At 41.4% G+C, this 23,589-nt stretch overlaps 1 long non-coding RNA gene across 1 annotated transcript in view; it reads right to left on the reverse strand.

The window, feature by feature from the left end:
- The window catches only part of LOC132536618 (uncharacterized), a 411,585-nt gene that overhangs the window by 375,481 nt on the left and 12,515 nt on the right, over positions 1-23,589 (reverse strand). Inside the window, exon 2 of the long non-coding RNA XR_009548122.1 lies at positions 20,741-20,799. This is a non-coding gene — a long non-coding RNA (uncharacterized LOC132536618). The remainder of the gene's footprint in view (positions 1-20,740; positions 20,800-23,589) is intronic.

The following is a 23,589-nucleotide window of genomic DNA, read 5'->3' on the forward strand; positions in this document are numbered from 1 at the left end:
ATTACTCTGATAATGACAGTACTTCCAATATATTTTGAAAGCAATTTCAGTTTACTTCCCTTATGTGTAAAATCATTTCTGTGGGCAATGCCAGAAAAGCATGCCAGATAGTATAAATATACTTAGGTAATGTCCCTAATTAAGTGGTTTGGTCACTTCCTAAGTTGATTTGTTTTAAGTTAATAAAATGACTATTGGAAATATTTTAAATAATAGTAACTTTTTAATATGGGGAAGTAGCCTAACGTAAAAATAATCATTTGGTATCAATTTTATTAGAAACTTAAACTTGTAGGTAATAAACTTAAGCTATACTTAAGTACATACACACATACTCTCTCACTGCAGGTCAAGTATAAGACTTACATATGGAAGAACTGCACTTGATCCCAAGTCACACATATGGGGCCAAAGCAATGGTATGGCCTCTTTAAGATTCTTAGTAAGACCAAAAACAAGTATAAGCCAGATAAGAACCTTGGAATTTTGAATAGAATCTTGGCTCTGCCTCTTAATTAAGACATGTAACATTGGAGAATTCATTTTTTTGTTTATTTTTGCATAAATGGGCCCCCAAACATACTAACCTCCCCAAACCAAAATTTAACTTTTAAACTTCAGAAGGCTAGTACTTAACTGCTTCAAGTTGTGAAGATTAAATAAGATACATTTAAAGTGCTCAGTGTAGTGCAGTGTATTTTTATCATTGTTATTTTTACTTTGTATTTTACTGAATGTCGATTTTCTTCTCTTGGTTGAAGAGTGGCATCTATTTTTTTTCATTTTTGTGATTAGTAGGTTACAAGATTGTAAAATTAGTGTGTAGTTCCACACCACACCCACCACCAAAGTGCCATATCCCCACCCTTCCACCTCCCAAAGATAACCACTATAGTTTTTACAAATCTTAGAAACAGTTCGCTTTACTTGCCTCTGGTTTTGTTTTTTGTTCATCTGTATCAATACGTTCTGTAGACTCCACATATGAGTGTAAAACCATCCAGTGGTTGTTTAAGCATAATCACTTCTAGTTCATTTGTCCCAAAGGACACACTTTTTTATTATAGAGTAGTATTCCATAACTTGTACTTTGTTTAATCAAGAGGGAAAGGGGAGATTGAGAGGAGGGAGACACCTGCAGCACTGCTTCACCACTTGCAAAGCTTTCCTTCTGTAGGTGGGAACTGGGGGCTCAAACCTGAGTCCTTGTATCCCATAATTTCTTTAACCAGGCATCTGCTGATGGACATTTAGGCAGCTTCCACTATGGGTATTGTGAATAATGCAGCTATGAACATAGGGGTGCATATGTCTCTTTATATTAGTGTTTCAGTGTTCTTTGGGCAAATGCCTAAGAGTGGTGTCACTGGACCATAAGGTAATTCCATTTTTATTTAAGGACTCTGCATGCAGTCTTCCACAGGGACTGTGCCAGTTTGCATTCTCACCAGCAGTGTAGCAATCTTTTTCTCCACCTCTCCAACTATCATTTCCTGATTTGTTGATGTAAGCCGTTAGCTCAGGTGGGAGGTGTAGTATACCTTTGCTTATTAATTACACATGTGTTCTCATTTCTTACACATAACTTGAGTTAGCTGTGGTTTTTTTTTTTTTTAATTATTTTTTGAAAAGAATTTATTTATGAGAAAGATAGGAGAAAGAGCCAGTTACCACTCTTGTACCTGTGCTGCCGGGGATTGAATTCAAGACCTCATGCTTTGAGAATCCAATGCTTTATCCATTGCACCACCTCCTGGACCATGAGTTAGCTGTTTTCATTTGGCCTAATTTTTAGGTGGAGAAACAAAGTAGTTTGGTCAGTGGTTGACTTCAACCGCATTTCTGATTCTAGAGCTTACTCTATGGTCTTACTTTTTCTCACTTCTCGTATTCCTAGGAACCTGAAAACCCTTCTCAGGCTTTGATTTTCTGTCTTTTGTGTGTAGTCTCTGGGGCTTCACCCTTCTGAGCTGAGTTTTTCAGCTAGACAGGGAAAGACTTAACTGAAGCTTCCGTTAGTGTGAGTTTTCTACTTTTTTTTTTTTTTTTTAGTGACCACATCTTTCCAAAGCCTCATTTCTTGAAATGAATCACATCTTGAGTTCTCTTTATTAAGTAGTTGCATGTGTTTGAATAATTTCAACTTAGAATCATACCATGTGGGTACAGGTGAAATTTGATTTTTAAACTAAAATAATTCGCAAGCTAAGTGAAATGACATAATGGTCATATAAAGACTACATGCCTGAGGCTCTGAGGTCCCAGGTTCAATCTCTTCAACAGCCATATGTCAGCACTGAGTAGAGCTCTTGTTTAAAAATAAAATAAATTACAAGGGAGGTAGCCAGCCTAGTAGAGTGTATGTACTACAGTGCTTAGGACCTGGGTACAAGCTCCTGGTTCCCACCTGCAGGAGGAAGCTTCACAATTACGAAGTGCTGCAGACTTCGCTATCTTCTTCCCTCTTAATTCTCTCTGTCTCTATCCAACATATATAAACTTATGAAATATTACAATCAAGGCTAGTAAATAATAGATAATAGGGAGATAGCATAATGCATATTTAACCAGGAAGGTGAAACAGTGATGTCCCAAGATTAATTTTATTAGTAGTGCTAAAATTGGTATTTTAAAAGTACATCCTGGGAGGTGGTGCAGTGTATAAAACATTGGACACTCATGCCTTAGAGCTCAAATTCAATCCCTGCCCCAGCATATTCCAGAGTGCTGCTTTGGGTGCTCTGCTCTCCTCTCTCAGAAAAGAAATGAGTCTTAAAAGGGGGAAGGGGGGAGGTAGTGGAGCACCTGGTTGAATGTTACAATACACAAGGACCTAGGTTTGAGCCCCCAGCCCCCACCTGCAGGGGAAAAGCTTATCAAGTGATGAGTGCTACAGGTCTCTCCCTTTCTATCTTCCCCTTCCCTCTCGATTTTTGGCTGTCTACCCAATAAATAAAGATAATTAAAAAAACAAAACAAAACTGGGAGGTAGAGCAGTAGGTAAAGCATTGAACTCTCAAGCCTTCAGTCTCGAGCATTCCATATGTCAGAATTATGCTCTGGATCTCTCATTAACAAATCTTAAAAAAAAAAAATTGGAAGTATAAAGTATGATATTAACAAGGTTTGCTTGTTTTTATGCCAGAGCACTGATGCATAAACCATGTTACTATTTCCCTTAACTCCCCAGTATAATTCCAGGTCTTGAGGTATAGTATGAAATATTAGGTATGCTCCAGACCACAGAAGATAGCATAACGGTTATGCAAACAGACTAATGTCTGAGGTTCTGACACCCTAGGTTCAATCCACTGCACCACTAAGCCAAAGTTGAGCAGTGCTCTGGTTAAAAAATAATAAACAACAAAAATGTATTTTAGTGTAAATCAGAGGTTTTTCATTTTCTCTACCAAGTGCAGTTTTTCTTAGTGCAGATATCTCATTGCTATTTGGATTCCTGAGTAATAGTGCTAGAAAGGTGACCAAAGCAGGCAAAACTGGGAACCAGGTCAGTCCAAGAGCTGTGTTTAGTTTAAAGGGAATTTGTGGACCTTATCCCCCAAAATGTGCTAAAGTCCTATATTGACACACTTCCTTGCTGGCAAAGTCGTTAGGTGGAAGAGCAGGGTTTTCCATACCTGTATTTGATCATACACACTGCATATGCCAGAGGGATGGCCTGTTTTACCTCTTCTCCTTAATCATATATATATATATATATATATATATATATATATATATATATATATATATATATCTGAGAAGAGGCACCAAAGGTCCTGAGTTCAATTCCCCCAGCATCACCATAAACCAAAGCTTAGTAGTGCTCTGGTAAAAATAATTACAGATTTTATACACATAGGGGTTAAGTGGTGGCACACTTGACTGAGCACAGGTGTTGCAATGCACAAGGACCCAGGTTTAAGCCCCTAATCCCCACCTGCCAGGGGAAATTTCACTTTGCAAGTGGTGAAGCAATGCTGCAGGTGTCTCACTGTCTTAAATAAGCAAATAAAACATCTCACCTGGCCAAAAAAAAGTACTTATGAAAATGTTTTTTTTTTCAAAATACTTGACCACCATGAATACAGAACTGCTTTCTTAAATTTTTATTTGTAATTAACAGTAGGTTTCAAAATTTTTTTTTTTTTGCCTCCAGGGTTATTTCTGGGGCTTGGTGCCTGCACCACGAATCCACTGGTCCTGGAGGCTATTCCCTTTTGCTGCCCTTATTTTTATTGTTGTTGTGGTTATTGTTGTTACTGATGTCGTTGTTGGATAGGGCAGAGAGAAATCGAGAGGGAAGGGGTAGATAGACACCTGCAGACCTGCTTCACCGCTTGTGAGGTGACACCTGCAGGTGGGAGCCAGGGGCTCGAACTGGGATCTTTACACAGTTCCTTGTGCTTTGCACCATGTGCGCTTAACCAGCTGTGCTACCACCCGACACCCCCGAGGTTTCAAGTTTTATGTTTTAATCTGCTTTTCTCACACAACCAGGTTTCCAGGTTTGAAACCCCCACTCCCCATGGTGATAGATATGGTGTCTTTCCCTCTGTCTCTGTCTTTCCATTTGAAAAAAAAAGTTGGCCTGGAGTGGTGAAGCATAAAATCTCTCCGGGGCAGAGGAGATAGTACAAGGAGTTAGTAGTACACCATACTTTAAAGTCTGAAACTTGAAAGTGCCAGGTTTGACCTCTGGCACCAGCATAAACTAAAGTTGGACAGTTCTCTGGCCAAAAACCAGCAACAACTCTTAAGTTTATGTGGGAAGGAGGGGAAAAAAAAAGGCTTGGGAAAACACAAAACATCTAAAGCCTAGGGATTTGACCCCTGGCTCCACTCAGTAAAATGACAGAGAATGCTCTGGCCTCTCAATTAAAAACACACAAAAATAGAAGAGTTCAGTTCCTCATACCACCACAAGCTAGAACTGTGCAGTGCTCTGGTTAAACATAAACTGGGAATATAACTACTTTAGTGAAGGGAGAGTAACCAGCCTACATCACTGAATTTCTGTTTTCCATTCTTAATTTCTGTAGCAGCTCCTTGGACAAAGAACAGGAAGAAGTTTATCAACCATACCTCCCAGTGTTAAAAAAAAAAAAAAAAGTTTCCTTTTGCAACAGGATCAACATGTATTAGGCCAAAACCACCAGATTACTACAAAATTTAAACTTTTTACATACATACTAATTAGTAGGGACTGAGGTGAGGCTTTAAGGAACCATCACACAAATTCACATTTAAATAATGCCAAAACCAGCTACAATTTATTGTTATTGTGAAATATAATTGCTAAAGTCCAGAGGCCCAATAATTTTGTTTAATTTACTCATTTATTGTTGATGTGTATGTATGTGTGTGTGTGTGTGTGTGTGTGTGAGAGAGAGAGAGAGAGAGAGAGAGATTTTGGTTTACAAAAAAGATAGCAAGGCTACAATTCTACACCATTCCCATCACTAGAGTTTTGTATCCCCATTCCCTCCACTGGAAATTGCAGTGGTTTTTCCAAGGTCACAGGTGTGGGTGACTTATTTCTATAACTCTCTATTCATCTATCTAATTTTTCTATCGTGCTACCTCCTTTTCCTTTCTAAGTCACAATTAAACCTATTTCTACTTCTAAATGTTTCTTTTTTTCCTCTTCTCTCTTTGGTCCCTGATGGAAATGGGTTTCAGAGACCTCTAGTTATCTCCCCACAAACCCAATAATTTTTAATTGAATGCCCACATAATGATACTTTTTTTTTTTTTAATCAGGGCACTGATCAGGTCTGATTTATGGTGGTGCTGGGGATTGAACCTGGTACCTTTGGAGTCTTGGGCATGTAAGGTTTTTTTTTTTTTTTTGCATGATCATTGTGCTATGTCCCCAGCCCCACGTAAAGATACTTAGCTCAAAAATAAATAAATAAATAAACCTACAATCTTTTTTTAAAAAAGAATTTATTTATTCATGAGAAAGATAGGCAGAGAGAGAAAGAACCAGACATCACTGGTACATGTGCTGTTTTGGATTGAACTCGGGATCCCATGATTGAGAATCCAATGCTTTATCCACTGTGCCACCTCCTGAACCACTACATATCAGTTTTGTAGAAACTCACCACGTGAATAGCCACCATGGGGTGGGGGGAGGGTGTCTACAATAGTTTAGTGGTTTTTGTTGAAACTTGGGCTTCACTGCTAAAGAGAGAGAGATACCACAGCACTGGAGCTTGAATCCTGGTCATGTACATGGCAAAGCAGGTGTCATCTTAGGTGAATTATCTTGTTTTATATATCTTTTTTTCACCCAAATTTCTTTTTTATTAAAGACATACCATCTAGTATATAGGAGATACTTAAACATTCATGAGTTTAAGAACAGATTATGCATTTATAAGTCATCTCATACTGCATATATGTATTTGCTGAGTGATAGTGCTTTTTTTAATTGAGGGGTTAATGGTTTATAGTATAGTCTTTTAAAAAATTTTAATATTTTTTTTAAAAAATATTTATTCCCTTTTCTTGTTTTGTTGTTGTAGCCTTGTTGTGGTTATTATTGTCGTGATTGTTGGATAGGACAGAGAGAAATGGAGAGAGGAGGGGAAGACGGGGGGAGAAAAAGAGAGACACCTGCAGACCTGCTTCACCATCTGTGAAGCGACTCCCCTGCAGGTGGGGAGCCAGGGGGCTCGAACCAGGATCCTTGTGCTGGTCCTTGAGCTTTGCACCACCTGCATGCACTTAACCCGCTGTGCTACCACCTGACTCCCAAATTTAATTTTTTAATGAGAAAGAGACACAGAGAGAAAGACCAGAGCACTGCTCAGCTCAGGCTTATGGGGATTTGGGGGACTGAACCTGGGATTTTGAGCCACAGATATGAGAGTCTTTTGCATAACCACTAAGCCACAGTATAGTCTTTTTTTTTCCTTGCCACTCCCACCAACAAAGGTCTGTGTCCTCATCCCTACCCCCATAGATAACCACTGTAGTTCTCCCATAGTCTTAAAATATAAACAGCCATTTTTTTTGTCTTTGTACGTTCAATTGTTCAATTGCCTATAGTGCGAATCCACTGCCCCTGGAGTGCATTTTTTCCATTTTTATTGTTGTTGGATAGGACAGAGAGAAATTCAGAGAGGAGGGGAAGATAGCGAGGAGGATAAAAAGACACCTGAAGACCTGCTTCACTGGTTGTGAAGTGACCCCCCCACACCCCTCACCCCGCAGGTAAGGAGCCAGAGCTTGAACCAGAATCCTTGTGCAGGTCCTTGAGCTTTGCACTATGCATGCTTAGCCTGGTGCGCTACCTCCTGGCCCCCATAAATAGATCTTTTAAATGGTGGGAAAAAAGGAAACTTCAAAAGGAAACAACTCAGAAATAATTGTTGTCTCTGTCCTATCTAAAAATGATGGTATCAATAACAACAATAACTACAACAACAATGAAAAACAAAGGCAACAAAAAGGAAAATAAATTTTTTAAAAAATGAAGTCAGGAAGGCACATTTGTTTTTATCCCAACTGGCTTTCAAACTGCCGATACCTACTGAGCATGTGGGATAATTTCCTGAAATACGGTACATACAGGTAAGAGAAACTAGCACTGCTTCCACAGACCTATCTTCCTTTCTTGAGAACCATGTATAACTTAGCTATGTAGAAAATAATTCTCCGGGAGTCGGGCTGTAGCGCAGCGGGTTAAGCACAGGTGGCGCAAAGCACAAGGACCGGCACAAGGATCCCGGTTCAAACCCCGGCTCCCCACATGCGGGGGAGTCGCTTCACAGGCGGTGAAGCAGGTCTGCAGGTGTCTATCTTTCTCTCCTCCTCTCTGTCTTCCCCTCCTCTCTCCATTTCTCTCTGTCCTATCCAACAACGACAACAACAATAATAACTACAACAATAAAACAACAAGAGCAACAAAAGGGAATAAATAAATAAAAATAAAAAATATTTAAAAAGAAAATAATTCTCCATGTCTCCAAAATAATTGTTGTAAATATGTTGTAGACATTTGCAGAATTCACAGAGGCGATGATATAAACAGTTATGCAAGCAATGGTTGAAACTATCTTAGGAGTCCTGTCTCCTCACTTTTCACTGTTTGTGTATTAAATAATTTTCTACATAGCTAAGTTATACATGGTTCTCAAGAAAGGAAGATAGGTCTGTGGAAGCAGTTCTAGTTTCTCTTACCTGTATGTACCATATTTCGGGAAATTATCCCACATGCTCAGTAGGTATCGGCAGTTTGAAAGCCAGTTGGGATAAAAACAAATGTGCCTTCCTGACTTCATTTTTTTAAAAATTATTTTCCTTTTTGTTGCCATTGTTGTTTTTCATTGTTGTTGTAGTTATTGTTGTTATTGATACCATCATTTTTAGATAGGACAGAGAGAAATGGAGAGAGGAGGGGCAGACAGAGGGGGAGAGAAGGATAGACACCTGCAGACATGCTTCACTCCTTGTGAAGTGACTCCCCTGTAGGTGGTGAGCCGGGGCTCAAACCGGGATCCTTCCACCGGTCCTTGTGCTTTGCACCACCTGCGCTTAACCCGCTGCACTACCACCCAACTTCCCTGACTTCATTTTTTTATTTCAAAAATATCAAATATAATTAACAAGGGAACTACACTAGAAGTAAAATAATATTGTGGGAAACATCTATTCTTTGGCTTGTAGTTTCTGTTTTTCTAGCAGTCATTCTATCATTCTGGCTAGTATGAAGGAGGTAAGGATAGGGTGACTATAGGGAAGTCCATATCAGAGCAAGGAAGTAGATCTGGATGATAAAGAAGGGAAGCAGGGGTTGTGGGGATATCACAACAATAAGTTATGCAAAAGAGACTCTCATGCCTGAGGCTCCAAGGTTCCAGGTTCTAGGGAAAGAGAGAGACAGGCTGGGAGTATGGCTCGACCTGTCAATGCCCATGTTCAGTGGGGAAGCAATTACAGAAGCCAGACCTTCCACCTTCTGCATCCCACAATGACCTTGGGTCCATACTCCCAGAGGGATAAAGAATAGGAAAGCTATCAGGGGAGGGGATGGGATACAGAGTTCTGGTGGTGGGAATTGTGTGGAATTGTAACCCTTTTATGGTATAGTTTTGTCAATGTTTCCTTTTTATAAATTAAAAAAAAATTTTTAATTGACTTTTTTCTACTTTCACTACAGATTTTTTTAAAAGATTTTTAATTTGTTTATGAAAAAGATAGGAGAGAGAGAGAAAGAACAAGACATTACTCTGACACATGTGCTGTCAGGGATTGAACTTGGGACCTCATGCTTGAGAGTCCAAAGCTTTATCACTGTGCCCCCTACCGGACCACTCACTACATATTTTTCTCCCTTCCTTTTTCCTTCCTTCCTTCCTTCCTTCCTTCCTTCCTTCCTTCCTTCCTTCCTTCCCTCCTTCCTTTGGACTAGATCACTGATCAGCTCTGGTTTATGGTGGTTTGGGGTATTGAACCTGGGACTTTGCTCAGTATTCTTAGTATCTTCTGTGGGGCAGTAACTACATGGGCAAATAGAATGGATGGCAGTCAGCAGCACTGCTTTGGAAGGCGAATGCTTCAGTGAAAGGTCCAATGATGGAATCCCTTGGCCACTAGATGGCAGCATTAAGGCACTAAACTCAGGAAATAAATTGGCGCAAAAATGGATTTCATATGTGGCAAATGCTTAAAGAATTTTCATTTGCTAGTAAAGGGGATGGTGACAAGAGGTAGCCAAAGTCCCCTGTTTTCAATTTTATCTGTCATTTATCTCAACACATTCTCTTTTCCATGTATAGCCACATCAGTCTTTTATTCTCTTATCAGGCTGTACTCCTCTTCCTGCGGGATGACCCACTTTTGATTGATCCAGTTAAAGCTCTGATCATTTATTTATTTTTTAAAAATATTTATTCCCTTTTTGTTGCCCTTGTTTTTATTGTTGTTGTTATTGATGTCGTCGTTGTTGGATAGGACAGAGAGAAATGGAGAGAGGAGGGGAAGACAGACAGGGGGAGAGAAAGAGAGACATCTGCAGACCTGCTTCACTGCTTGTGAAACTACTCCCCGCAGGTGGGGAGCCGGGGGCTCAAACCGGGATCCTCACGCGAGTCCTTGCGCTTTGCGCCACGTGCACTTAAGCCGCTGTGCTACCGCCCGATTCTCCATTTATTTTTCAATTAGTGATGTAAGAGTGGTTTACAGTATTATAAGATTATAGGGGTATAATTCCATCTCTATTAATTTTTTAAAATTTATTTTTAGTTAGAGACACAAATTGAGAGGGAAGGAGAGATAGGAAGAAAGAGAGAGAGGCTTACACCACTGCTTGTGAATCTTCCTCTCTGCAGATGGGGAATGGGGGGCTTGAACCCAGGTCTTTGTGCACTATAACATGCACTCAATCCTATGTGCCACCAACCCCTCTAATAATTCTTTTTTTAAAAAAGATTTTTATTGGGAGTCGAAAAGATTTTTATTGGGAGTCAGGCAGTAGCGCAGCGGGTTAAGCGCACGTGGCACGAAGCACAAGGACCAGCTTAAGGATCCTGGTTTGAGCCCCCCGGCTCCCAACCTGCAGGGGAGTCGCTTCACAGGCATCGAAGCAGGTCTGCAGGTGTCTTTCTCTCCCCCTCTCTATCTTCCCCTCCTCTTTCCATTTCTCTCTGTCCTATCTAAGAAACGACATCAATAACAACAATAATAACTACAACAACAATAAAAAAAACAAGGGCAACAAAAGGGAAAATAGATATAAAAAATTAAAAATATTTTATTAATGAAAAATGAGAAAGATAAGAGGAGCGAGAGAAAGAAACAGACATCACTCTGGTACATGTGCTGCCAGGGATTGAACTCGGGACCTTGAGACCATGCTTGAGAGTCCAGTGTTTTATCCATTGCACCACTTCCCAGACCACTCTGATAATTCTCTTTATGCATTTTAAAGTGCTGTTTGAAGATTTACTCATTACATATGAGATAGAGTTCTGAGGACCCAGTCCTTAGGGACTCCAGCACCACCATATACCAGAGCTGAGCAATACTGAGAGAGAGAGATTGAAAAGAAGGAAGAGAAGGAAGAGAGGGGGCAGAGAGAGGGGAGGGGACAGGGGGGATAAAGAGGCAGGGAGAGGGAAAAGAGGAAAAGAGGGAAAGAAAGAAATCTTCTCTGTTCTGGATCTAACCCATCATCTTTTCTTACACAGGAGCTTTCAACCCATGCCTAGCCTGACTTCTGTTTTACTCCTTCAGTCACCCTAGCCTCTTCTTCTGCACAATGCCCTTCTCTTCTTCAGGACCTTTTTATACTTTCTTTACTGGTAGTCTCCTTTGCCTGGTAGAATGTCTTTAAAGAGTCATTCTCCAGGTGGTTCACTTTCTAACAAAGTCCCAAAACCGAGATATACACCAGTTTCTGTGAGAGAGAGCTTATGTTCACACGTATCCATAAACTACTGCAAAATATATACCTGAAAGCAGAAGTGCACTAGAGTTTGCAGTGAGTACCCCCCTAACACTTCCTCTCCACTATTCCAAGCTTTGGGTTCATGATTGCTCAACAATTTGTTTGGCTTTGTATGTTAACTCTCTTTTCAGTCACCAGGTTCCAGATGCCACCAGGATGCCGGCCAGGCTTCCCTGGACTGAAGACCCCACCAATGTGTCCTGGAGCTCAGCTTCCCCAGAGACCCACCCTACTAGGAGGGAAAGAGAGAGGCAGACTGGGAGTATGGACCGACCAGTCAACGCCCATGTTCAGTGGAGAAGCAATTACAGAAGCCAGACCTTCTACCTTCTGCAACCCACAAGGACCCTGGGTCCATGCTCCCAGAGGGATAGAGAATGGGAAAGCTATCAGGGGAGGGGGTGGGATGTGGAGATTGGGTGGTGGGAATTGTGTGGAGTTGTACCCCTCCTACCCTATGGATTTGTTAATTTATCCTTTCTTAAATAATAGTAATAAATTTTTTTAAAAGGGTCATTTTCATCCTTTAGGTCTTATATCAAATATCACCATCTAGAATGGGTTTCCTTACCCTCAATTAATTTCTATTGCAATAATCACCCTCTATGATTTCCTTCAGAGTTTACATAGCCACTTACTCTTGTTTACTAGTGACTGACATATAGTAAGTGCTCCATCTCCATATTTTTTTCCCACCAGGTTGTCACTGGGGCTCGGTGCCTGCACTATGAATCCACTGCTCCGGGTGGACATTTGTCAGGCTAGTGATGCGAGAGAGGGATGACCCAGGAACCAAGCTCATGGTGGCGAGGCAACTCAAATCTTTATTTATTTAAGCAGAGTTGGGTGGGCAGTAGCACACCTGGTTAAGCCACGTGGCACAAAATGCAATGGCCGGCATCAGCCTCCTGGTCTTCCTGCCCAGCCTCTCCAGGCAGGACAAGGGAAGAGACAAGTCGGAAACAGAAGTGGCTTGACAATACCATACATGGTTAAGGAAAGGATTGGAGAAAGGTGAAAGGGGCTGGGAATGGTAGGGGCTTTCTTAGCAACTGTTGCTAGGGGTATAACTGGTAGGATTAATAATACCCTGTGGTCTTGAGGGTAGAAAAGGAATATGTTAAATGAGCAGAATGGGTGGGGGAATAGGGTGGAGGCCTTAAGTCTTTTGTTAGACAAAGCAGAAGATTGATATGTGGATAATAAAAGGACGGGCCATAGTATCAAAGAAAGCAGGGTGGAGCAGGGGGAGCTGGCTTAATGTTTTAAGGAATGCCGGGCTCCTGGAGTCAGAAAAATGTGGGGTGTTTTGTGAGGCAGGGAGTCTGATATGATGTGGCAAACCTTTGGGGTTCCTGTGTCCCCCTTGCTCAACCTCTTGGTAGAGAAAGAGAGATTGACAGGATGGACGCACCCCTCAGGTCAAGCCCTGCCAGGCTCTGCCATATCCTCACAATTTCCCTACAGACATTTTTCATATTTATTGGGTAGGACAGAGAGAAATTGAGAGGGAAAGGGGAGATAGGGAGAAAGACAGAGAGACACCTACAGACCTGTTTCACCACTTGTGAAGCGACCCCCATGCAGGTGGGGAGCTGAGGGCTAGAACCAGGATACTTGTGTGGGTCCTTGTGCTTCATACTATGTGTGCTTAACCCAGTGAGCTACTGCCCAACTCCCCCCTTTTTAAAATTTTTTTTAAATCATTTTATTTCAATGAGAAAGACCGGAGAAAGAGAGACCAGAGCACTGCTCAACTTTAGCTTATGGTGAGGCAGGGATTGAACCTGGGACCTAGGGCCCAGGAGCCTCAGGCACGAGAGTCTTTTTGCATAACCATTATGCTGTCTCTCCTACCCCCTTTATAAATTTTTTTATTAGATAGTATAGTCCCCAAATGCAATGTCAGGGGGTTGAAGTCAGAGCCTTGCACACATGCTGGCTGCTGTTAAGCAGTCTCCTTAGTTCTGTATTCAAATTTTGTAATGAAAGACACACCAAGACACTGCTTCACCATCCATAGAGCTCCTCCTGGTGCTGTTTCTGGTGCTCCTATGCTCAAACTCAATGTCTCATACATGGTAAGATGTACTATGCCAGCTGAGGCATCTTTGTCCCTCAAGTAACTTTTCTTTATAGGTAGTAGATGAGGATTAGGATTAGAGAAGTTAAATCACTTGCCCAGGATTACATATCAATCCATGAAATAAATGTAGACCTAAAAAGTTTAAGAACATAAATTAGTACTATTTTCAGACTGATAATCATTGGAAAGTGGCTGAGTGTTGGCATACTTGGTTGAGAGCTCTTGTTGCAATGTGTAAGGATTGGAAATCGAGCCCCTGGTCCCCACCTGCAAGGGGAAAGCAATGCTGAAAGTCTCTCTCTCCCTCTCTCTCCCTCTCTCTTTCTCTCTCTCTTTCTGTCTTCTTTCTCAATTCTGGCTGTCTCTATTCAATAAATAAAGACTAAGAAAGATAATTGGGAAGGAGAAACATATCCACATGAAAAAAATTAAGAATTTATTTATTTTGGGGGGGCAGGGAAACAGCATAATGTTTATACAAAATATGTTCATGCTTGAGGCTTTGAGGTCCCAGGCTTAATCCCCAGCTTAACCCCTATAAACCAGAGCTGAACAGTGCTCTGGTTTCTTTCTCTCTTTCATTCTCTCCCTCCCTCTGTATCTCTTTCATTAAAATAAGATAAATGAAAATTTAAAAATAAGATGACTTTTCCTGGGAAGCCTTGCAGCAAATTTAAGAAAACTATCTCTAAAGAAAAATTAGAATTTACTGAACATCATATTGAAGATAGTCACAAAAATCAGGAATATTAAAAAAGCATATACCCTTTAAACTGGTATTTATTTTCAAAGAAAAATGGTGATGCTTTCAACTTTAGCTGAAGTACGAATAGTCTTTAAAAAATAAAATTGGGGAGTCGGGTGGTAGTGCAGCAGGTTAAGCGCAGGTGGCACAAAGAGCAAGGACCAGCATAAGGATCCTGGTTCAAGCCCCCAGCTCCTCACCTGCAGGGGAGTCACTCCACAGGCGGTGAAGTAGGTCTGCAGGTGTCTATCTTTCTCTCCCCCTCTCTGTCTTCCCCTCCTCTCTCCATTTCTCTCTGTCCTATCCAACAACAACATCAACAACAATAATAACTACAACAATAAAACAAGGGCAACAAATGAGAATATATAAATATTTAAAAAAAAAAAACTAATGTTACTTGCCAGAAACTCTTTGCTAAATCTTTTGTTCCCTACATGATTCCTGTTGATTAGTTCATGAGGCTTTATTGCCAATTGTTCTTGGCTTGGTTACAGTAATCCGGAACTTTGGTGACTACTAATTTATCTTCTATGGGTAACAATCTCTTAATTGCTTATTCAATTTATTTTATGTGTGTGCTGTTTAGGCTTTGCTCATGTGTGAAATAACTGCTCTGGGTGACTGACATTTTGCAGACAAAGAGGCAGGCAGAACCAGAGATTGAGAGAGGGAGAGACATCACAAAACTGAGCTTTACTCCCGTGCCGTAGTGCTGCTCACATGTGGTAAGGTGGAGGCCCAAGCCTGGGTCATGAACTGAAATCACAATCTCACATATACAAAGTATGCACTGTACCACTGAATCATTCCTTTAGCCCCAGACATTGATTTTCCTTTCATTTCCCCCTCCTGGCCACTTTCTTCTGATAGATACAGAGAGGGAGGGGGAAAAAAAAAAGACACCTGCAGCACTGCTCCACTGCTTGTGAAGATTTACCACGTGCAGGTGGGGCCCAGGGCTTGAATCTGGGTTCTCACTCATGGTAACTTTTATACTCTATTAGGTGTGACACTGACTGACCCCCCCCCGCCCCATGTTCGTCTTTTTTTCTGTTGTTGTTGTTTTAATTTATTTGTTAATGAGAGGGATAGGAGAGAGAGAGAGGACCAGACATGACTCTGGCACATGTGCTGCAGGGAGTTGAACTCAGGACCTCATACCTGAGAGTTCAATGCCTTAACCACTGTACCACCTCTTAGACCACTAAGTCTGCTATATGTTAATGAATATAATGTTATAAATACTTGGAACTGTCTTGTCAAGTTGCTTTGCACAAACTCAAGCACCTGGCTTCATTATTGGTATCCTAAGTTTTAGTTGTCATGTGACTGATTGTATAATAGAATATAGTCTTGGACATGGGGACTAAGAGATGGCTCAGTAGGGATCAGTGGAATCACACAAGAATGAAACCCCAGTTGTGGGGGGGACCTAGCATCAAAAACAAAGCCACTCAAGTCTTGAGCCCTAAGATTCAAGTAGGATTCAGTGGAGGGTAGATAGTGTAATGGTTATGCAAACAGATGCTCATGCCTGAGGTTCCAAAAAGTTCCAAAGTCCCAGGTTCAGTCCCCTGCACCACTATAAGCCAGAGTTGAACAGTGCTCTGGTTAAAAAAAAAAAAAATTCAAGTGGGCTTCTGTGCCACACTTTGCTGGAGAGAAAGAATTTTCATTGAACTTTTGGGCAGAGGACAGTGGATACCTGTGTTGAACCTTCCTGGACTTCACCAATGCGTCTTTTTCTTGTTTTTATTCTTTTCTCTTTGGTAGTAATAAATTTTATTCATGTGTATAACCTGCTATTGAGTTTTGTAAGACCTTTTGAGTCACCAAAGGTAACAACCATATACAAAGTGCTGAAGAGATTTACCACACACTTTGTCCAACTGAGTCTTAAAATAATTCACTGAAAAAAAAGAATAATCAATGAAGATATCTGTCCTGTGTAGATTTAAACCAAATTTAATCTTTCATTCATGATCAAGAGACATTAAGAGTCTCTACAAGGATCTATACACATATAGAATGTGAGGGAAATGCTTACAAGCATAATGGAAATACAAAACCAATTTAGCAGTAAATGCGCAGGAAGGCAGAATCAGACGAGATCAGGCATGTTCAGGGTGTTATGGCTGTAGACAGGAAGGCAGAATCAAAGCCACCAAAGTTGGTGGGGGGGGGTCAATCACCGTTTATGAAAATGGTGTATATTTATCAAGATATATGGGACCATATTGTCAAATAATAGTTTTTACACAAATGCACTTTAAGGACATGCAAAAAAAAGTGTGGAAATAAAACTTAAAATAATTTATCTCATGATGCTGAGTACATCTTATGTTTGACTAATATATATATATATATATATATATATTTAAATATTTATTTTATTTATTTATTCCCTTTTGTTGCCCTTGTTGTTTTATTGTTGTAGTTATTATTGTTGTTGTCGTTGTTGGATAGGACAGAGAGAAATGGAGAGAGGAGGGGAAGACAGAGAGGAGGAGAGAAAGATAGACACCTGCAGACCTGCTTCACCACCTGTGAAGCGACTCCCCTGCAGGTGGGGAGCCGGGGTTCGAACCGGGATCCTTATGCCGGTCCTTGTGCTTTGCGCCACCTGCGCTTAACCTGCTGCGCTACCGCTCGGCTCCCTGACTAATATATTTGTATCAAATCACAATTTGTACTCAGTGGAATTCCTAGTTATTAGTTTTAGCTGTGAGTAAATATTGTGTTTTCATTTCAAATATTCTCACCTGTTATAATCAGTAAATCAGATCTGGTGATTTTTTGAGCTGTTTACTTAACTCAGATTGCACATCCAATGACTGAAAAATGAACTTTGTGGAGACTGAGAGACAGTACAGTGGTTCATGGAAAAGACTTTGATGCCTGAAACTTGGAGGTCCCACCATAAGCTAGAGTTGACAGTACTCTGGAAAGGAGGAGGAGGAGAAGAAAGTATTGAGAGTTCTGTTTCTGGCAGTCGTCAAATAGCACCTATCATGGCCCCTACTTGCAGGGAGAAAGCTTCATAAGTGGTGAAGTAATGCTGCAGGTGTCTCTCTGTCTCTTTACCGCTCTCTGTCTCCCCCTCCCTTCTCAATTTCTCTCTGTCTCTATTTAACAATACATAAATAAAGAGCACCTATCAAATTAACTCCCCCACAAATGACAATGATATATTTTGGATAGATTTTTTTAAAGATTTTATTTATTGATTGATGAGACAGATAGGAGGAGTGAGAGAAAGAACCGGGCATCATGCTGGTACATGTGCTGCTGGGGACTGAACTCAGGACCTCATGTTTGAGAGTCTAATGCTTTATCCACTGCTCCACTTCCCAGACCATATAAAATTTTTAAAAATTTCTTTATTAAGGAATTAATGTTTTACATTCGACAGTAAATACAATAATTTGTACATGCATAACATTTCCCAGTTTTCCATATAGCAATACAACCCCCTACTAGGTCCTCTGTCAACCACATAATTTTTTTTTTTAAGATTCATTAATGAGGGGATCAGAGGTGGTGGTGCATGTGGTTGAGCACACACATTGCAATGTGCAAGGACCAGTGCACCTGGTGAGTGTACCTGAGCCAGAGTTGAGCAGTACTCTATTTGAAAAGGAAGAGGAGGAGAAGAAAACATTGAGAGTTTTGAAGTTTGAAGGCCAACATCAGATGTCCCAGGGTGATGCTCAGGTTCTCTCTCCTCTCTCATTAATCTTTTTTTTTTTTTTTAAATATCTTTATTTATTGGATAGAGGCAGCCAGAAATTGAGAAGGAAAGCAGTTATAGAGAGGGAGAGAGACAGACACCTGCAAGACTGCTTAACCACTTACAAATCTACTCCCTGTAGATGGAGACTGGGGGCTCAAAACCCAGATCCTTGAACATTGTAACAGGTGTGCCATCACTAGGCCCTAAAGATTTATTTATAATGGGGAGGGAGGACACACCAGAGCATCAGTCCAGAATATGTGCTGCCAGGGATCAAACTCTTTTGGGGTCTTTGTGCATGAAGGGGGAAAAGGGCCTAATGGGGGTGAGCATGTTCTGCCTGGGGTGGAGATATGAGAAATTGTACTCATATATCAATAATTATACTGTAAATCATTAAATACTCCACCCAATAACTGGAAGGGAAAAAAAAAAGCAGGGAAGAAAGCATAATTATTTTTATTTATTTATTTATTTATTTATTCCCTTTTATTGTCTTTGTTGCTTTATTGTTGTAGCTATTATTGATGTCGTCGTTGTTGGACAGGACAGAGAGAAATGGAGAGAGGAGGGAAAGACAGAGAGGGAGAGAGAAAGACAGACACCAGCAGACCTGCTTCACCGCCTGTGAAGCGACTCCCCTGCAGGTGGGGAGCTGGGGGCTTGAACCGGGATCCTTACTCCAGTCCTTGCGCTTTGCACCATGTGTGCTTAACCCACTGCGCTACAGCCTGGCTCCCAGAAAGCATAATTGTTATGTAAAAGACTTTCATGCCTGAAGCTCTGAAGTCCCAGGTTCAGTCATGCCCACACTACCATAAGACAGAGAGCTATGTAGTTCTCTGGCGAGAAAAAATAAATAAATAAATAAATAAAATCCTAACTAAAAGAAAAAACTCAGAAAAGAGAGAGAGAGAGATACAGGGGAGTAGATAGCATAACAGTGATGCCAAGAGACTCATGCCTGAGGCTCCAGAGTCCCATATTTAATACCCCATACCATCATAAGCCTGATTGAGCTGAGCAGTGCTCTGGTTAAAAAAAAAAAAAAGGTACAAACAAAACTCTGAACCTCATGCAGGCAACACTGGTGCTCTATCTGTGGTAACCTCCTGGGCCATAAATAAATCATTTTAAAACAGAAAAATCAGAGGGTGGGGGTAGATAGCATAATGGTTACACACACACACACACACACACACACACACACACACATTTAATTTTTTTTAATGATCTTTATTAATTGGATAGAGACAGCCAGAAATTGAGAGGGAAGGGGGTGATAAGAGAGGGAGAGAGACAGAGAGACACCTGCAACACTCCTTCACTGCTTGTGAAGCTTTCGCCCTGCAGGTGGGGGCCGGGGGAGGGGGGCTAGAACCCGGATCCTTGCTCATTGTAGCATGTGCACTTAACCCGGTGCGCCACAACCCAGGCCCCCCCCCCATATATTTTTAAGAATTTATTTACTCATGAGAAAGATAGGAAGAGAAAGAATCAGACATCATTCTGGTACATGTGCTACCAGGGATTGAACTCCCATGCCAGGCCGGGTCGTGGCGCACATGGTTGAGTGTCCATGTTACCCAGCGCAAGGTCCAAGGTCCTGAGTTTGAGCTCCTGGTCCCCACATGCAGGGGGAAAGCTTGATGAGTGGTGAAGCAGTGCTGCATGTGTCTCTTTGTCTATCCCTCTTTATCACTTCTTTCCCTTTCTATTTCTGGCTGTCTCTATCCAATTAAAAAAAGGGGGGCGGTAGCGCAGTGGGTTAAGTGCACACCACACAAAGCACAAAGACTGGCATGAGGATTCCAGTTTGAGTTCCCAGTTCCTCACCTGCAGGAGGGTCACTTCACAAGTGGTGAAGTAGGTCTGCAGGTGTCTTTATCTCCTCCTCTCTGTCTTCACGTCCTCTCTCAGTTTCTCTCTGTCCTGTCCAATGACAGCAATAACAACAATAATAGTAACAACAAAAATAAACAAGGGAAAAAAAGCCTCCAGGAGCAGTAGATCTGTAGTGCAGGTAACTGAGTCCTAGAAATAACCCTGGAGGCAGAGAGAGAGAGAGAGAGACTCTCGAACCCGAGGCTCTGAAGTCCCCCACTGCATCACCCTAAATCAGAGCTGATCAGTTCTCTGGTTTAAAAAATAAAAAAGTGGTGGGTGGAGGGTGGGGGCTAGGTGGTGGCACATTTAATTAAGCACACACATTACCACACAAGGACCAGAAGTTCAAGTCCCTAGTCCCCACCTTCGGGGGGGGGGGGGGAGTTTCATGAGTGGTGACGCAGGCCTACAAGTGTTTATCTTTATCTCCCTATCTCCCCTCCCCTTTCAATTTCTCTCTGTTCTAGCCAATAAAATAGAAGAGGAGAAAGGAGCAGGTCAGGCAGTAGCACAGCGGGTTAAGCGCACTTGGTGTGAAGTGCAAGGACATGCCTAGGGATCCTAGTTTGAGCTCCTGGATCCCCACCTGCAGGGGGGTCACTTCACAAGCGGTGAAGCAGGTCTACAGGTGTCTTTCTCTTCCCCTCCTCTCTTGATTTCTCTCTGTACTATCCAACAACAACAACGACATCAATAGCAACAATAATAACCACAACAACGATAAAAAAAAACAAACAATGGCCGCAAAAAAGGAGGAAAAATTTAAAAGATAAAAAAGAGAAGAAAGGAAAAGGAAAGGAAAGAAAAGGCCAGTTGGTGGCATACCTGATTAAGCACTCACATTACAGTGCACAAGGTCCTAGGTTTAAGCCTCAGGTCCCCACCTGCATGGGGAAAGCTTCACGAGTGGTGAAGCAGCGCTGCAGGTGTCTCTCTGTCTCTCTACTCTATATCCTCCTCCCCTCTCAATTTCTGTCTTTATCCAATAATAAATAAGTAAACAAATAGATAAAATTAAAAAAGAAAAGAAAAAGGCTGCCAGGGGTGGTGGAGTCAGCCCTAGAGGCAATTGAAAAAAAAAAAAAGAGCAATCTGAGCTTTAAGTACCTGGAGTAGTCAGATTCATAGAGAGAAGAAAGTATGGAATAAAATGGAGAGGGAGCCACTGTGATGGATTAACACAGGATCTTTTTGTACTTCCTCCTTGCACTGACAGCAAGAACAGAGTAATACATGGAAAAATACACCTAGAAATTGACTTTCCACAGCGAAAGATAGCTAGGCTGCTGTGTCAAGTGGAAGAAAGATGTATAAGGTGTGGTGGCACTCTGATCTGGCAAATTGGGGTAGGTTGTGCTGACATTATGCCACTCCAACCCCACTCTTTTTTTTGAAATTTATTTAAATATTTTTAAATTATCTTGATTTATTTGACAGAGATAGTCAAAAAGCAAGAAGAAGGGGAGGTAAATAGGGGGAGAGACAGAGAGACACCTGTAGCCATGTATGTTCAACCAGGTGTGCCACCACCCAGTCCCCCAACCCTACTCTTACAAGTCTGCAATAATGCTGAATTAAGGAGGAGAAGAAAGAATAGAAGAAAGAGAGAGAGAAGGCAGTGGAAAAAAAAGGAAAGGAAAGGTTCACTTGAATAGTATATACTGCTTTGCCATGTGTGTAACCCATGTTCAAGCCTGACCTCTGTAGCATTGAAGAATGATTCTTCAGTGCTGCGGTCTCTTACTTTCTCTGTCTCTATCAAAAAGAGAGAGAGGGATGGGTAAGGGAAAGGGAGGAAAGGCAAGAGGGAAGTAAGAATGAATGAATGAATCCAGTCAACCAGCCAGCAATAAAATAGCTCACTTGGATAGTGCAGTGCTTTGCCTAGTGCACAACACAAGTTCAAGCTTGACCTCCACATTAAAGTTTCTCACTCAGCCTCTCTGCTTTCTCTGTCTCTGTCAGAAAGAAAGAAAAAAAGAAGGAAGGAAGGAAAAGAAAGAAGAGAGGTGAAAGGGAGAGAAGAGACAGAAAGCAAGTCTTGTTTTGAAGGGCCATGTGGTGGTGCACCTAGTTGAGCACACTGATTACCACACACAAAGACCAGGGTTCAAATCCCCTTCCCCGGACCTGCGGGAGAGAGGCAAGAATCAAGTGGCGAGGCAGTGCTGCAGGTGTCTTTCTCTCTATCTCCTCTGCCCTCTCAATTTCTCTTTTTTCTTATCAAATTAAAAAATAACTAAGTATTCAAAAAGAGAAAGGAAGAAAGAAAAATAAGGGAGGGAGGGAAGAAGGAAGGATAAAAGAAAGAAAAAAAAAGGAACAGAGAAAGGAAAGAATAGAATGAAAAGAAGGAAGAAAGAGAAGGAAGGATGCAGTACAGAACAAGGGTGGCAATGTATCCAAAGAAACTTAGCAGAGGACAGAGTGGAAAGGAGCTTGGAGCAAAAACAGAACTCAGAATAGAGCTCTGTGTCATGCTGGAACTCAAGTTTTCACAGAACCTGGGGGCAGATTTGAAGAGGATCTATCTGTTCCTTAGCCTGAGGGATATTGGTCCCTAGACTTACAGCCCAACAAGAAAATAAAGGAAGGAAGGAAGGAAGGAAGGAAGGAAGGAAGGAAGGAAGGAAGGAAGGAAGGGAAGAAAGAGACAAAGATATTAAGAACAGCAGATTGGTGAAAAAGAAGGGAAAGGGCCAGGTGGTTCAAGCCCTCAGTCTCCACCTGTAGGGGAAAAGCTTTACAAGTGGTGAAGCAGTGTTGTAAGTGTCTCTTTGCCTCTCTTCCTCTCTGTCTCCCCCTTCCCTCTCAATGTCTGGCTGTTTCTATCCAATAAATAAAGATTTTAAAAAGTAAAAGAGAGAGAAGAGGGAAGTCAGGACAGCAGTCTTCTAGAATATGTAGTTTGATGGAGCTCTGGGAACAGTATACTGGAATCAGTTTAACAATAGACCCCAATGGCAAATTCCTGGCTTGCAGCTGGAAGATCCTGTTCTTGGCCCCCTGGAGCACTCACAGAACTGTCACAGCTTCCACTGAGGCCGCTCCTACAGAAACTTGTTCCCAGTGAGCATTTGCAATTTCAAACTTCAGGTCTCCATCCATATTCTCATGGAGTATCAAATAAAATGAGAAGACAAAGGGAATTACTCAGACAGAAGCAACAAATGCTTGACCCAGGTTCAAGTCTGATTCACTGAGCATTCGTGGAAACTTCGGTGCTGTGGGCTCACTGTTTCTCTCTGCCTTTTTCTTTCTTTCTTACTTTCTTTCTTCCTTTTTTATTTTATTTTTTAACCAGAGCACTGCTCAGCTCTGGCTTATAGTGGTGTGGGGGACTGAACTTGGGCCTTTGAAGCCTGGTGATGACAAAATAAATAAATAAATAAATAAAGTGAAGAGAATATAAAATAACTATGGGGCAATATCAAATGGGACAATACCTAGATTCATAAGTGTTTTAGAAGGAGAAGAGAGAGAGAGACCAAATTCTTATTTGAAGAAATAATAGTGGGGAAAACAGTGCCCTGGACTTGCAAGCATGAAGTCCCAAGTTTGATCCCTGGTACCTATTATTGCAGAGTGAAACTCTGGTCCCTTTTTCTATTATGTGAAATAAAATGGGGTTTTCTACAATAGAGATCCCCAATCTCTTGCCCATCCTTACAGAC

The sequence above is a fragment of the Erinaceus europaeus genome, chromosome 2 (assembly GCF_950295315.1).
Source record: "Erinaceus europaeus chromosome 2, mEriEur2.1, whole genome shotgun sequence".
NCBI lineage: Eukaryota > Metazoa > Chordata > Mammalia > Eulipotyphla > Erinaceidae > Erinaceus > Erinaceus europaeus.